Here is a 17,424-nt window from a genome sequence, read left to right as displayed (position 1 = left end):
CTCTTTGCAAGAAATATTGGGTTGCCCAAAAAGTAATTGCGGATTTTTTAAAAGAGAGTAAATGCATTTTTAATAAAGCTTAAAATGAACTTTAATCAAATATACTTTTTTTTACACTTTTTTTCTAAAGCAAGCTAAAAGTTACAGCTGATAACTGACAGAAGAAAGAATGCAATTACAGAGTCACAAGCTGTGAAAAAATTTGTCAGCGCCGACTATATGAAAAATCCGCAATTACTTTTTGGGCAACCCAATATTATTTAGTTATAATTTTAATATTTTGGAACAAATAAATGGTCCCATATCATGGAATGCCTGAAATCGTTGAAGACTTACGCACCGTGCTCTTTATTTATCAAACTCCAAGCCAGTTTATTAGCTGCTTTGATTTGACGTGACCTTTAGTTAAGAATGCACATGTCTCAGTAAGTTGGCCTTGAAAATATATATCGAATTCGTATTCCACTTTAAAAACCGTCTTATTTGAGCCTCATATTGCAATAGTCAGAAAATACATAATATTTGGGTGGTGTTGTGGGGGTGGGGTGGCCCCATAGACTCTTTTTCCCGAATATTGATAACAAATTCGTGCTTTACTCCCAAAGACCTTTCATTTGAGTCCCATATTGCAATGGTCGTAAATTTGTCACCCTTGGGGGATGTTTTTGGTGAGAGACGGCCCCCCAAACACTTGGTCCCACATCTGGATCTCAGATTCGTATTCTACATTCAAATACCTTTTATTTAAGCCCCATATTCCCATGGTCAGTAAATAAGTCCTGTTTGGGGGGTGTTTTGGGAAAGGGGTGGACCCCCAAAAACGTGGTCCCACATTTGGATATCAGATTCGTATTCTACTCGCAAATACCTTTCATTTGAGTCCCATATTGCCATGGTCTGTAAATATGTCCGATATAGGGGTGTTTTGGGGCTTGGGGTGGTCCCCCTAGCACTTGGTCCGACAATTGGATATCAGATACATTTTCTTATCCTAAATACCTTTCATTTGAGTCCCATATTGTCGTGATTGGTGTAAATATATGTTTGGTAGGTTTTATGGTGGGGCAGCCCCCTAGGTACCCCATCCGAAATTTGGATACCAAATTTTTATTTTTAGGGTACTATATGAGAGCACACGAAATTTCGCTTAAAACGCACCACCCATCTCCGAGATCTGGTGTTTCTGAAAATTAGGGTAAGGGGGGAGTCCGCCCATTATAGTTAGGATGTTGGATATACATCATTCTTTTAGTTTTGGTGGTGAATTGGAGTAGCCAAACCCTTTGTCCCGAAAGTGGAGATCAGATTCATACTCTACTCCCAAAAATCACATTTGCTATAGTCGGTATATATGTGTGGTACAGGGGGAATTTAGGTGAGGCATCCCTGAAACTCTTGGCCATAAAACAGATATCAGATTTGAGCCTTCTTATTGTCATAATCCACAAATACGTCCACTCTATGGGGTATTTGAGGGGAAAAAGTGTCCTCTACTACCAAAGACCTTTTATTGCTGTCCTTTTCTATGCTGATCGGCTTTCATATATTATTTTTACTCCTTTTTTTGGGGTAGGATAGGGATTGTACTCTCACACATCCTTTCTTTTGAGCACAATATATTCTCGGTCGTGCTGCATGACAGTTTTGTATTGAAGAGTGTTGCTCCCCCGACGCTAAGACCCAAATGACAAATTATTTCAGTCGCATTATACATTTCCTGCTGAATGGCAGGCTGGACGTGACCCAGATTCTTAAATCCTTATTCAACATTAGATTTGAATTCTACTGAAAAGACCTTTCTTTTAATTCACATATTATCCCGCTCGAACTACACGTCCTATTGAAGGGTATTTGTTGGGTGGTCCGGTCCCAGACTCTATCCCATTCGTGCTCAACTCCCAAAGACCTTTTGTTTGATATCCTTTTTGTGACGTTGGACATTCGTGCTCATTTTGAGGTTGGAGAGGCCCCGTAGACACCTTGGATCAAATTCTTATAACAGATGTGTAATTAGCTTCCAAATGCCTTTCGTATGATACCCATATAGTCCCAATCGGTAAATATGTACTGTTTAGGGGTTTTGGGTGTGGGTAGGTGCCGCAGACGCCAAGGAATAAATTTTTATATCAGCATTGGACTCTACCTTTAAATAGCTTTTATTTGATATCCATATTGTCCCAATCAGAAAAATTTTTCTTGCTGGGGGGTTTTGGGGGGTGAGCACAGACACCATAAATGTTTTCTTGCAGACTATCCAACATAATCCGTGAAAAATTTGAGAAAATCGGTTCTGCTGGAACAAACAAACAAATCGAGTCCCATATAGTCGCGATTGGCTAATATGCCCATTTGGGGGGTGGGATGACCCCCTATACTTTAACCTGATATTGTATGCCAGATTCATAATCTACTCCCGAACACCTTTCATTTGAGCCCCATATTGATATGAACGTCCAATTTGTTTGTTTTTTTGGCAAAAAAGGTTTAAATGAAAGGTATTTGAGATTAGAAAACGAATTTTCAGATAAATGGTATATAGATACATGAGAATAGAGCGGAGGCCACCGTAGCGCAGAGGTTAGCATGTCCGCCTATGACGCTGAACGCCTGAGTTCGAATCCTGGCGAGACCATCAGGAAAAATTTTCAGCGGTGGTTTTCCCCTGCCATGTAAAACTTTTCTCCAAAGAGGTGTCGCACTGCGGCAGGCCGTTCGGAATCGGCTATAAAAAGGAGGCTCCTTATCATTGAGCTTAAACTTGAATTGGATTGCTCTCATTGATATGTGAGAAGTTTGGCCCTGTTCCTTAGTGGAACGTTCATGGGCAAGATTTGCACTATTTGAGAATAGAGCGCGATGCTGATATATTTTCAGGGCTTAGTGTTTGGGGGATCACCCCACTCCCCAAAACACCCCTAAATCGGGCATATTTAGGGACCATGTCAATTTGCGGCTTAAATGATCGATATTGGGGGTAGAGCAAGAATTGATACCCACTTTCGGGACCAATTTTCTGGGGGTCTACCCCTTTCCCAAAATTCCCCACAAACAGCAATTATTTACTGACCATCGCAATATGGGGCTCAAATGAAGGTATTTGGGAGTAGAATACGAATATCCAAATATGGGACCATGTATTTGGGGCACCGCTTTTTCCCCAAAAACCTCCCCAAAGGGTTAAAATTTGCCGACCATGGCAATATGTGGCTCAAATGAAAGGTGTTTGAGATAAAAAAACGAATTTGATAACCTATTTTGGGGCCATGTGTTTGGGGAGCACCTCATCCCATAGAACTCATCACTTGAACCAATGGCAATATGGGGTTTAAATAAATGGTATATGAGAGAAGAGCACGATGCTGATATTTTTTCAGGGCCAAGTGTCTGGGGGACCACCTCAACCCCGGAAGCACTCCTAAATCAGACGTCATGACAATATCGGGCTGAAATGAAGTCTTTTAAGAATGGAGTACACCTTGCATCCAAACTTAAATTCGTTGACCAATAAAAACCATATGGGATTCAGATAAAGGCACTTTTATTGTTAAAATGTTAGTCAAGCGATATACTATTTTCGTGGTATTTCACTAAAAGTTCTTTAATTGTCGAAAATAAATATTCAAAGGATAATTTTGTTCCATATAAAGTAAAAGAAGGCGCAGCGGAGCGGGCCCGGTTCAGCTAGTATTTCTACAAAATTTAATTTCGACTATTAAAGCCAAGTGTCTATGAAAGCAAATTTTGAAATTTCTATGGCATAATTTATTGGAAAAGGAAAAATTGACTTGAAATCATGTCTGAATTCCAAAATGATGATGAAATCTTCATTTTGGTTTTATTCATGAAACATGACAAGTTATCACTTTTACTCTTATTGCAAATAAACATCTAGTGGGAAGTAATAGCACATTGTCTTGATGATCATTTTGCGTTTTTATACCCTCCACCATAGGATGGGGGTATACTAATTTCGTCATTCTGTTTGTAACACATCGAAATATCCATTTCCGACCCTATTCTATTCATGCCAATTTAATTCGATCTAGCTATGTCCGTCCGTCTGTCGGTCTGTCCGTCCGTCTGTCTGTCGAAAGCACGCTTACTTTCAAGCTAGCCGCTTGAAATTTTGCACAAAAATTCTTATTAGTGTAGGTCGGTTGGTATTGTAAATGGGCCAAATCGGTCCATGTTTTGATAAAGCTGCCATATAAACTGATCTTGGGTCTTGACTTCTTGAGCCTCTAGAGGACGCAATTCTTATCCGATTTGATTGAAATTTTGCACGTGGTGTTTTGGTATCACTTCCAACAACTACGCTAAGTTTGGTTTTAATCGGTCTATGTTTTGATATAGCTGCCATATAAACCGATCTTGGGCCTTGACTTCTTGAGCCTTTAGAGGGCGCAATTCTTATTCGATTGGACTGAAATTTTGCACGTGGTGTTTTGGTATCACTTCCAATAATTACGCTAAGTATGGTTTTAATCGATCAATGTTTTGATATAGCTGCCATATAAACCGATCTTGGGTCTTGACTTTTTTAGCCTCTAGAGGACGCAATTCTCATCCGATTTTATTAAAATTTGGCACCTAGTGTTTTGGTAGCACTTCCAACAACTATGCTAAGTATGGTTTTAATCGGTCCATGTTTTGATATAGCTGCCATATAAACCGATCTTGGGTTTTGACTTCTTGAGCCTCTAGAGGGCGCAATTCTCTTCCGATTTGACAGAAATTTTGCACGTGATGTTTTGGTAGCACTTCCAACAACTACGATGAGTTTGGTTTTAATCGATCCATGTTTTGATATAGCTGCCATATAAACCGATCTGGGATCTTGACTTCTTGAGCCTCTAGAGGGCTCAATTCTTGTCCGATTTAACTGAAATTTTGCACTTAGTGTTTTGGTAGCACTTCCAACAACTACGCTAAGTATGGTTTACATCGGTCTATGTTTTGATATAGCCGCCATATAAACCGATCCTGGGTCTTGACTTCTTGTGCCTCTAGATGGTGTAATTCTCGTTTAATTTGACTGAAATTTTGAACGTAGTGTTTTGGCAGCACTTCCAATAACTACGCTAAGTTTGTTTTTAATCGATCCATGTTTTGATATAGCTGCCATATAAACCAATCTGGGGTCTTGACTTCTTGAGCCTCTAGAGGGCACAACTCTCGTCCGATTTTATTGAAATTTTGCACGTAGTGTTTTGGTATCACTTCGAATAACTACATTAAGTATGGTTTACATCGGTTTATGTTTTGATATTGCTGCCATATAAACCGATCTTGGGTCTTGACTTCTTGAGCCTCTAGAGAGCGCAATTTTCGTCCGATTGGACTGAAATTTTGCACGTAGTGTTTTGGTAGCACTTCCAATAACTACGCTAAGTATGGCCTGAATCGGTCCATGTTTCGATATAGCTGCTATATAAACCAATCTTGGGTCTTGACTTCTTCAACCTCTAAAGCGCAATTCTCATCCGATTTGGCTGAAATTTTGTACAACGGTTTCTCTCATGACCTTCAACATGCGTGTCTAATATGGTCTGAATCGATCAATAGCTTGATATAGCTGCCCTATAAACCTAAGTCCCGATTTTGCTTCTTGAGTCCCTACAAGGCGCAATTCTTACCCGAATGACTTTTACAACGTTCAGCATTCATTTATGGTCCGAATCGGACTATAACTTGATATAGCTCCAATAGCATGAGAGTTCTTATTCAATATTCTATGTTTGCCTAAAAAGAGATACCGCGCATAGAACTCGACAAATGCGATCCATGGTGGAGGGTATATAAGATTCGGCCCGGCCGAACTTTACGCCTTTTTACTTGTTTTTTTTTTCTATGTCTTGTAATCATGTTTATGTGATTGCTGCTGTTTAATCCTTCTTTAGAATGAATTTCACGTTTCTTTATTTGGTCTTCAATTTGTTTCATTTTTCGAAATTCACTCACTCACCCAAGGTCATCGTTCATTAAACCCCCCGAATCCAACATTCCAAAAAATTACTTCAATCATCTAACTGGGAGCTGATGCTGAATCGACAAGCGAACAAAAAAAAAAAACAAAAAGTGGCAGTCACTTAACAAAAGCCAAGCAGATTTGATTGATTGAAATTAATCCGAGCCTTTGGCATTTGTAATGCTCAGAAATTCGTATTCGTATTCATTTGGATATTAAATGATTTTAATGTATGGTGGGTGCCGTTTGTTTGTTTTTTTTTCTGGAGATTTTTGCAATTGAATCAAAGTGACAATTTGATGATGAATTGAACATTGGTTTGTTCTGGCATCTTTTTTTTTCTGTGAAGAAATATTGACGAAAAATTGATTTCGCTAAGGTAGGGATTTGTTGGTGGGGAATTTCTCAACTGGCACCCCGTATTTTGACAGCAAGGCGCAACAATGATGAATTTTATCCAAGTGATTTTTATTCCGGAGATGTTGAATGTGTGATGTGCTTAATGAGAATGCCACGATGTGCTCAATTCAGGCTGGCAAAGTGTGTGGCTTTGTATTGAAGAACAGTTGTGAGCAGAGTAGCATCAGTGGGCTGTGCGGTTGAGGGGAAAGTTTCAAATGACTGGCCATTGAAAAACTAGTTTAAGAAAATTTCTTGCCATCTTCACTCAATGGGAATAACCCTTATTTGAATAGTGCAGCTTAACCCTTGCAGCTGCACTGAAGTCATTTGGGGCACAGGATGGCATTTTTCGAGATATGGAAAATTCAAATGACCACTCAAAATAGTATCAAAATACTCGGGATTGCCACTCAAGATTTCTTTTAATCTTCCAACTGTGGACATTTGACTTCATAGGCCCTTAAAGGGTTAACCCATCTATGTATTTGATTGCAATGCAAAACTAGTTTTTTGGTTTTGTTTGAATTTTTCTTCATTTCTCAAAACTAGTTTCCAAGAAATGCCCCTTATTTTCACCAACTATCCTCACTCAGAATGACAACCCCCAGTCGCTGGTTGGCTGTTTGGTTTGGTTAATTGCAGCGAAATTTACATTCCACAAAAGCTTTGTAAAATCACCCTTTGACCCCTTGATGGTAGCGGTTTTAGGAATTTCATATCATTCATAAAACAAGGAAAGCCAAAGATCCTGTTGGAAATCCGTTTTTCGCTGCTTACATTTGCATGTAAAAATTCCCATTCGATGTGAAAAACTGCCGCCTCAAATAACAAGAATTGTGTGGACGCGGGCATAATTACATCACGTAGGGGATACCGTGATCATGAAGGCGGCTCCCCCAGAGTGAGGCTTAATCATTGCACTGGCGATTAAGTGTTTCCTCTGCGACTATTCTAAAGATGAATATTGCGTGCGTATAATTTTTGGTAGCCGGGAATGGCGTGCGCGCCTTCCCGATATAAAAATAATAAATTTATGTGAGAATATCTTAAACAAGTAAAAAGGCGTTAAGTTCGGCCGGGCCGAACTTTGGATACCCACCACCTCGGGCATATATGTAAACCATCTTTCATCAAAATTCGTTGAAAATTTCATACCTTATGTCCCATATCAGTTATATCAAAATATGTTCCAATTTGGACCAAATACTAAAAGTACACTAGCTATATCTAAAAATAAACCGATCTGAACCATATACAACACGGATGTCAAAAAGCCTAACATAAGTCACTGTGTTAAATTTCAGTGAAATCGGATTACAAATGCGCCTTTAATGGGGCCAAGACCTTAAATCGCGATATCGGTCTATATGGCAGCTATATTCAAATCTGGACCGATCTGGGCAAAATTGAAGAAGGACTTCGAAGAGCCTAACCAAACTCACTGTCTCAAATTTCAGCGACATCGGACAATAAATGCGTCTTTTATGGCCCCAAAACCTAAAACCTAGATATCGGTCTATATGGCAGCTACATCCAAATCTGAACCGATCTGTGCGATATTGCAGAAGTATGTCAAGGGATTTAACTTAACTCACTGTCCCAAATTTCGGCGACATCGGACAATAAATAAGCATTATAAGGGCCCAAAATCATAAATCAAGAAATCGGTCTATATGGCAGCTATATCCAAATCTGAACCGATCTGGATCAAATTGAAGAAAGATGTCGAAGAGACTAACACAAAGCACTGTCCCAAATTTCGGCGAAATCGGACAATAAATGCGCCTTTTATGGCCCCAAATCCTTAAATCAAGGAATTGGTCTATATGGCAGCTATATTCAAATCTGGACCGATATGGGCCAAATTGAAGAAGGACGTCGAAGAGCCTAACTGAACTCAATGTCCCAAATTTCGGCGACATCGGACAATAAATAAGCATTTTATGGGCCCAAAACCATAAATCAAGAAATCGGTCTATATGGCAGCTATATCCAAATCTGAACCGATCTGGGCCAAATTGAAGAAAGATGTCGAAGAGCCTAACATAAAGCACTGTCCCAAATTTCGGCGAAATCGGACAATAAATGCGCCTTTTATGGCCCCAAATCCTTAAATCAAGGAATTGGTCTATATGGCAGCTATATTCAAATCTGGACCGATATGGGCCAAATTGAAGAAGGACGTCGAAGAGCCTTACTTAATTCACTGTCCCAAATATCGGCGACATCGGACAATAAATGCGCCTTTAATGGCCCCAAAACGTAAAACCGAGAGATTGGTCTATATGGCAGCTATATCCAAATCTGGACCGATGTGTGAAAAATTGCAGAAGTATATCAAGTGGCTTAACCTAACGCACTTTCCCAAATATCGGCGACATCGGACAATAAATGGGCCTTTAATGGCCCCAAAACCTTAAATCGAGAAATCGGTCTACATGGCAGCTATATCCAAATCTGAAGCGATCAGGGTCAAATTGAAGAAGATGTCGAAGGGCCTTAGGCAACTCACTGTCTCAAATTTCAGCGACATCGGACAATAAATGCGTCTTTTATGGCCCCAAAACCTAAAACCTAGATATCGGTCTATATGGCAGCTATATTCAAATCTGAACCGATCTGGGCCAAATTGAAGAAAGATGTCGAAGAGCCTAACACAAAGCACTGTCCCAAATTTCGGCAAAATCGGACAATAAATGCGCCTTTTATGGCCCCAAATCCTTAAATCAACAGATAGGTCTATATGGCAGCTATATTCAAATCTGGACCGATATGGGCCAAATTGAAAAAGGACTATAATACCCTATCAATTTCCGACCCTATAATACCCTATATATACTCTTGATCAGCGTAAAAATCTAAGACGATCTAGCCATATCCGTCCGTATGTCTGTCAGTTGAAATCACGCTACAGTCTTTAAATGGAGATACTGAGCTGAAACTTTGCACAGATTCTTTTTTTGTCCATAAGCAGGATAAGCTCGAAGATGGGCTATATCGGACTATATCTTGATAAAGCCACCATATAGACCGATCAGCCGATTTAGGGTCTTAGGCCTATAAAAGACACATTTAATATCCATTTTTGTTGAAATTTGGGACAGCGAGTTGTGTTAGACCCCTCAATATCCTTCTTTAATTTGGTTCAGATCGGTTCAGATTTGGATATAGCAGCCATATAGACCGATATCTTGATTTAAGGTTTTGGGCCCATAAAAGGCGCATTAATTGTCCTTTGTCGCCGAAATTAGGGATAGTGAGTTGGGTTAAGCATCTCGACATCCTTCTTCAATGTGGCCTAAATCGGTCCAGATTTGGATTTAGCTGCCATATAGACCCATTTCTAGATTTAAGGTCTTGGGCCCATAAACGGAACATTTATTGTCCGATTTCGGACAGTGAGTTGCGTTAGGCCCTACGATATCCTTCTTCAATTTGGCCCAGATCGGTTCAGATTTGGATGTAGCTGTCATATAGACCGATCTCTCGACTTATGGTTTTGGGGCCATAAAAGTCGCATTTATTGTCCGATGTCGCCGAAATTTGGGACAGTAAGTTGTTTTAGACCCCTCGACATCCTTCTTCAATTTGGTTCAGATCGGTTCAGATTTGGATGTAGCCCCCATATAGACCGATCCGATGATTTAAAGTTTTGGGCCCATAAAAGGCGCATTTATTGTCCTTTGTCGCCGAAATTAGGGATAGTGAGTTGGGTTAAGCATCTCGACATCCTTCTTCAATGTGGCCTAAATCGGTCCAGATTTGGATTTAGCTGCCATATAGACCGATCTGCCGATATAAGGTTTTGGGCCCATAAAAGCGCATTTATTGACCGATTTTGCTGAAATTTGGGGCAGTGCGTTGTGTTAGACCTATCGACATCTCTCTTTAATTTGGGCAAGATCGGTCCAGATTTGAATATAGCTGCCATGTAGACCGATCTCTCGATTTAAGGTTTTGGGTCCATAAAAGGCGCATTTATTGTCCGATGTCGCCGAAATTTGGGACAGTGAGTAAGGTTAAGGATCTCGACATACTTCCGCAATATGACATAGATCGGTTCAGATTTGGAAATAGCTGCCATATAGACCGATTTCTCGATTTTAGATTTTGGGCCCATAAAAGGCGCATTTATTGTCCGATGACGCCGAAATTTGGGACAGTGAGTTGCGATAGGCCAGTCGAAATTCTTCGTCAATTTGCCACGGATCGGTCCAGATGTGGTTATAGCTGCCATATAGACCGATCTTTCGATTTAAGATTTTGGGCCCATAAAAGGCGCATTTATTGTCCGATGTCGCCGAAATTTGGGACAGTGAATTAGGTTAAGGATCTCGAAATCCTTCTTTAATTTGGCCCAGATCGGTCCAGATTTGGATATAGCTGCCATATAGACCGATCTCTTGATTTAAAGTCTTGGCCCCATAAAAGTCGCATTTATAATCCAATGTCACTGAAATTTGACACAGTGACTCATGTTAGGCTTTTCGACATCCGTGTCGTATATGGTTCAGATCGGTTTATTTTTAGATATAGCTACTTAAAAGACCAATATTTTGTTATACACAATTGTACAATAACTTGTATTTTTTAGTATTTGGTTCAAATCGGAACATATTTCGATATAACTACTATGGGACAAAAGGTATGCATTTTTCACCGGTTTTTGACGAAAGGCTGTTCACATATATACCCGAGGTGGTGGGTATCCAAAGTTCGGCACGGCCGAACTTAACGCCTTTTTACTTGTTTTATTTAATTTTTTTTTATTACAAAATTTCTATAGTTTGCTCTAAGGACAAAATTTTTGTAATAAAAACTGCACCATTTTATAGATTTTTTTTAATCAAAGTTTTAATGAAATGTTCAACAGTTTATGGAATTTTCCTAAAGACTAGTCCTAAAGACTAGAAATCGTCCATTGTTTGCCTATTTGAAACATTTCAGATTCAATTTTTGTTTCAATTACACTTTTTTGTTGTAGCACCCATTTGATTTTCGTCTATTACCTGACCCGACTTTATTTTATTTCAATGTGCCATTACTCACACATTTGACTGACCCATTTGTAGCTGCCATCCCAAATCCTTATGACAAATCAAACCCCTAAACCGGACATTTTCAAGTTTAACGAGTTTTTTTTTATTTTCTTTGGTTGATTTCAATTTGTCGTTCTTGTTTGTTTTTGGAAACAAAGACATTTTATGCAAATGGGGTGTGGGCCACAAAAGGTATGAAAGCACATTCGAGAGTCCATCTCATCCTTTTTGCTGTGTTAACAAATCATAATGCGTCGCACGTTCATCCCTTAAACGTAGTTTAGAGTAAGTTTCATAATTTAAAAATGAGTGAATTTGTTTGAGTGGGACATGTTTTAGTTGGAATCCATATTCAAATGTCCCATATGAGATGTGTTGGTTATGTAGTGCTAATAAGGGTAAATTGTGCTAAATCAAGTCAAGGGTTAATAAAATTGTAACATAAAAAAATTAATTTAATGTGAATGGTTTGAGTAAAGTTGACTACCGGTCTATAACAAACATTTCCTGAAATCGCATTATTAATAACAATTTCATAACAATCTACATATTTATTTTTTTCTTTGACAAAATTGCTTATTTTAACACCTTTTCCCTTAAAATTTTTATAAACAAGTCCGCAGGACATGCCGCAGTGCGACACCTCTTTGGGGAGAAGTTTTAAATGGCATAGTTCCCCACAAATGTCGCCAGCATTACGAGTGAAAAACCACCGCTGAACATTTTTTCTGATGTTCTCTCCAGGATTCGAACCTGGGCATTTTTCGTCATATGTAGGTGGACATGTTAATCCTGCGCTACGGTGACCTCTTAATACTAAAAAATTTCCCAAAGAATAAACTAACAGATCCAATTTTCTAGGGCATGCTGAGGATACAGGGCAGCGATGCCCAGCCCTTTACGGTAGCGTTGATGGCAAGTCTGTTTATATCATTCGTTGTTGAGACAGCAACGAATGAACATACGCAGGGGTATACGCATCGTTTTTCTGTCTTTATTTTAAAAACAATGATACAGCCACATATTCATTTAAACTTGGTATCCATTAGTGCCGGTTACGAGATTTCTCCGATGACGCCTTAAACAATGAAATTGAAACAACTAAAAAGGCGTTAAATTCGGCCAGGCCGAACTTTGGATACCCCCCACCTTTTGTCAAAATCCAGTGAAAAATGCATACCTTATGCCCCATAGCAGCTATATGGAAATACTAGCCGAAGCGGGCCCGCTCCGCTGCGCCCTCTTTAACTCTCCAATATCGTTTTAGAGTTGGGACACTTCGCCCTGAATGCGGATATCGAAGTCGTGCCGTCGTGCCATTGTAGCCTATGACGCTGAACGCGTTCGAATCCTGGCGAGAACGTTGGACAAATCGGTAGTTATCCCCTCTTTATGTTGGCGACATTAGCCAGGTACAATGCCATGCATGGTCATTCAAAAAAATTTCCCCAAGGAGGTGTCGCACTGCGGGACGCCATTCGGACTCGGCTCCCCTCCACAAAAAATTATATAGCCTATGTTTCCTTCCAGACAAACGTACACAATCTATGAAAATTTTAAGACTATCGCTTCAGCCAAGTATCCTATAGTCATAATGGGTCTTCGATCTGATTTTGTATGCCAGATTCGAAATCTACTCCCGAATACCTTTCATTTGAGCCCCATATTGAAATGAACGTCTAATATGTCTGATGGGGGGAGTTTTGGGGTTGGGGCGGCCCGATGGGTACTTAGACTCAAATTTAAGTACCATATTCGAATTCTACTCTCCAAAACCTTTTATTTGACACCTATATTGTCCCGATCGGTCCAGTTTTGATTTTGGGTTGTGTTTTTTTGCATAAGGGGGAGGGTCCGTCCCCCTTCCGATACCGAAAAATTATATAGCCTATGTTTTCTCCCAGACCAACCTACACAATATGCGAAAATTTCGAGAAAACTGGTTCTGCCGTTTTTCAGTCTATACGAAACAAACAAACCTAGTCCCATATATCCGTGATTGGCTAATGTGCCCATTTTGGGTGTTTTTGTGGGGGGTTGGGGTGACCCCCTATACTTCGACTTGCATTTGTATGCCAGATTCGTTATCTACTCCCTCATACTTTTCATTTGATACCCATCGGTCTACTTTTAATTTTGGGTGTTGTTTTTGGGGTAACGGTATAGGGTCCGCCCTCCTCCGTTATCAATAAATTATAAAGCCTATTTCTACTTGCTGACTATATTCGTAATCTTCTCCCGAATACCTTTCATTTGAGTCCCATATTTCCATGATCGTCAAATAAACCTATTTTAAGGGGTTTTGGGGCTGGGGCGGCCCCCCAGGTATTTGGATCCAATTTTTATTATGAAATTGGTACTCTACTCTTGAATACCTTTTATTTGAATCCCATATTGTCCCGATCGGGCCATTTTTATTTTTGGGTAGTACTTTTGGGGAAAGTGGGAGGGTCCGCCCCCCTTCCAATATCATGCGCCTTTTATTGAGCCAAAACCTTAAATCTAGAAATCGGTCTATGTGGCAGCCATATCCAAATCTGGACCGATTTGGTCCAAGTTGCAGAAAAATATCGAAGAGCCTAACACAAAGCACTGTCCCAAATTTCGGTGAAATCGGACAATAAATGCGCCTTTTATGGGCCCAAAACCTTAAATCGAGAGATCGGTCTATATGGCAGCTATATTCAAATCTAAACCGATCTGGGCCAAATTGAAGAAGGACGTAGTAGAGACGAACACAACTGACTGTCTCAAATTTCAGAGACATCGAACAATAAATGCGCCTTTTATGGCTGCAAATCCTAAAACCGAAAGGTTGGTCTATGAGGCAGCTATATCCAAATCTGGACCGATCTGTGCCATAATGCAGAAGTATGTCAAGGGGCCTAACCTAACTCACTGTCCCAAATTTCGGCGACATTGGACAATAAATGCACCTTTTATGGGCCTTAGACCCTAAATCGGAGGATCGGTCTGTATGGCAGCTATATCCAAATCTGGACCGATCTGACCCAAATTGACGAAGGATGCCGAGAAGCCTAACACAACTAACTGTCCCAAATTTCAGCAAAATCGGATAATAAATGCGGCTTTTATTGGCCTAAGACCCTAAATCGGTGGATCGGTTTGTATGGGGGCTTTATCTGTTTATAGACCGATTCGGATCATACTTGGCATGAGTTTTTAAAGTCATAACTCAAGGTTTTGCTCCAAATTTTAGCCAAATCGGATGAAAATAGAGTCTTCTAAGGGGCCAAGAAGTCAAATCCGGGGATCGGTTTATATAGGGTGGCTAATAGGAAGCATCTACGCAAAATTTCAAGCGGCTAGCTTTACGCTGTCAATCGCTATCGTGATTTCGACAGATGGACGGGCATGGCTAGATAGACTCAGAATGTCGAGTCAATCCAGAATATATATAAGGTCGCATATCAATATTTCAAGGTGTTACAAACGGAATGACTAGATTAGTATACCCCCATCCCATGGTGGTGGGTATAAAAACTTCCTTTAACATATCAAAGACGTCAATATCTTAAGATAGTGTTAGATTGCGCCTTTATAATGCCAGATGTCGTTAGTAAAAATAGGCCCCATCTTCTATTTATATTTCAGTTACAGGTAGTGGCCAACAGCAACAGGAGCAAACTTCTCTCATATCAATGAGTGCTGTCCGATTCAAGTTTAAGCTCAATGATAAGGGGCCTCCTTTTTATAACGGAGTCCGAAGGGCGTGCCGCCGTGGGACACCTCCTTAATGGAAAGTTCATGGGCAAATTTGCCTTTTTTGGCAGGGGTCAACAGGTTTTTTTAGCAATTTTCCTTAAATTTGATATTTTTAGTGTAATTTTGCATCTGAGAGCCCTTAAATAAATAAATTTATTGATTAAAATAATCCACTAATTTGTGTGTACTTTTTATAGATTATGTACAAGTGGTTCCATCCCAATTAAAACAGTGCCATCTATGCGTTCAAAATTATCCCTAATCGACTTTTTCAAATGCCGTTTCTTTACGTATTGTATGCCTTCGACAGTATGTTTCTTAGCAAAGACACCAACCACCGTTGTATGTTGTAAAACAGGGTGCCACCATCAATCCCCTTTTAAGGTTTTTGTCCACACTTACATCAGAGATGGCAATGACGTTATATTATGTGAAAGAATTTACAGTTGTTATCTCCGATTTGCAATGGCTTTTCAGTGCAGGGAAGGAAGGTTTGAAACAATTTAAATTTAAAGAAAACTTTCAAGATTTGATTAAAATAATCACAAGTGAAATGTTCAATGAGTATGCCACAGAGCGACCTACAAACCCAGAAGGAAGAGAGCTAGACCCAATGATAAGTATATCGATCAACTCAGAATCATTTGTTTAATCGATTTTGCTATGTCCGCCTGTTAGTCTGTTTATAGTAATTTGTGTACAATTTTTGTCCAATCGTCTACAAATTTGGTGCAGGCCTAGAAAGGGAACCTTTTGAAATTTTAAAAAAACGTTTCATATTTGGATATAGCGGTAATATATATGTTTTTCCGATTTTGACTCATATTGCAATTACAATATGTGGTCATTTCTTAACCGATTCCATCGAAGTTTGGCAGGAAGGATTTTCTCTCGACTCTTAACTGGTTTGTGGTGAATTTCAAAGAAATCGGTTCAGATTAAGATAAAGCTCTCATATATATCGCCCGATTTTTACTTCTAAAGCCACTGTAAGCGCATTTATTGACCAATCTCGCCAAAATTTTGCACAACGCTTTCCTTGACGTCTACCTCAATATCCAAGAAGTTTGGTTAAAATCGGTTCGGATTTAGATATAGCTCCTAATTTGGATTAATGTTGTCATTCGTCAACCGTAGTTATTACAGTTTGAACATATTTGCTCTAAGTTTGATACGGATTGTTTAATAACCCATCTGAAAACATCAGTCGAGGTCCATCAAAATTGAATCAGAACCAGATAAAGCTTTTATGGTCCCAAAACCTTAAATCGAGAGGTCGGTCTATATGGCAGCTTTATCCAAATCTGGACCGATCTCTACCATATTGCAGAAGAATATCGAGGGGCTTAACTTAACCCACTGTCCCAAATTTCAGCAAAATCATACAATAAATGCGCTCTTTTATGGGCCCTAGACCTTAAATCGAGAGATCGGTCTGTATGGCAGCTATATCCAAACCTGAACCGATCTGGGCCAAATTGAACATATATGTCGACTGGCCTGAGAAAACTTACTGTCCCAAATTTCAGCAAAATCGGATAATAAATGTGGCTTTTATGGGCCTAAGACCCTAAATCGGCGGATCGGTCTATATAGGCTATAGTAAGATAAAGTCCGATATAGCTCATCTTCGAACTTAACCTGCTAATGGACAAAAAAAAATAAACTGTGCAAAATTTCAGCTCAATCTCTCTATTTTTAAAGACTGTAGCGTGATTTCAACAGACAGACGGATGGACGGACATGGCTAGATCGTCTTAGATTTTTACGCTGATCAAGAATATATTTACTTTATAGGGTCGGAAATGGATATGTGTGTTGCAAACGGAATGTCAAATAGAATATCCGAAGGATGGGAGTATATTCGGATCCCATGGCACGGATGTTAAGGAGTCTCAATTTGCTACATTTCGGCAAGAAAGTATGTATGGTACGATACCGGCTGTCATTTTTACGGGGAATCTTGTATAAATTTAAGATAAGAAATTTATCTTTCATCGTCAGATCGGCTCTTACATACGGATATTAAGCGGTCTAATGCAACTCCCTGGTTGTTTAAAATTTCAAACTTCTCACATGCGGGTAACAAATGGGATTTTTATGCTTTATTCCAACTCCGCACGGTTTATTCCAACTCCGTTTGGTTGTCGGTGGTCAAAAATAATATTCTGTTGCAAATTTTTTCAAATTTAGGCTATTCAGACAGACGGATAGACACAACTATATAAATTTTATGAATATATTCTATATATACTTTAAAGGTTTGGAAATGGACAATTTGATGTTTTG

General features: G+C 39.5%; 1 non-coding gene across 1 annotated transcript; it reads left to right on the top strand.

The window, feature by feature from the left end:
* Positions 1–7,220: 7,220 nt before the first annotated feature.
* Positions 7,221–7,386, top strand: LOC131994506 (U1 spliceosomal RNA). Its single transcript, XR_009396796.1, has one exon. It is a non-coding gene; the product is annotated as a U1 spliceosomal RNA (small nuclear RNA).
* The last annotated feature ends 10,038 nt before the right edge of the window (positions 7,387–17,424 follow it).

The sequence above is a fragment of the Stomoxys calcitrans genome, chromosome 1, assembly GCF_963082655.1.
Source record: "Stomoxys calcitrans chromosome 1, idStoCalc2.1, whole genome shotgun sequence".
Taxonomy (NCBI): Eukaryota; Metazoa; Arthropoda; class Insecta; order Diptera; family Muscidae; genus Stomoxys; species Stomoxys calcitrans.
This window is presented reverse-complemented; position numbering and strand designations above follow the sequence as displayed.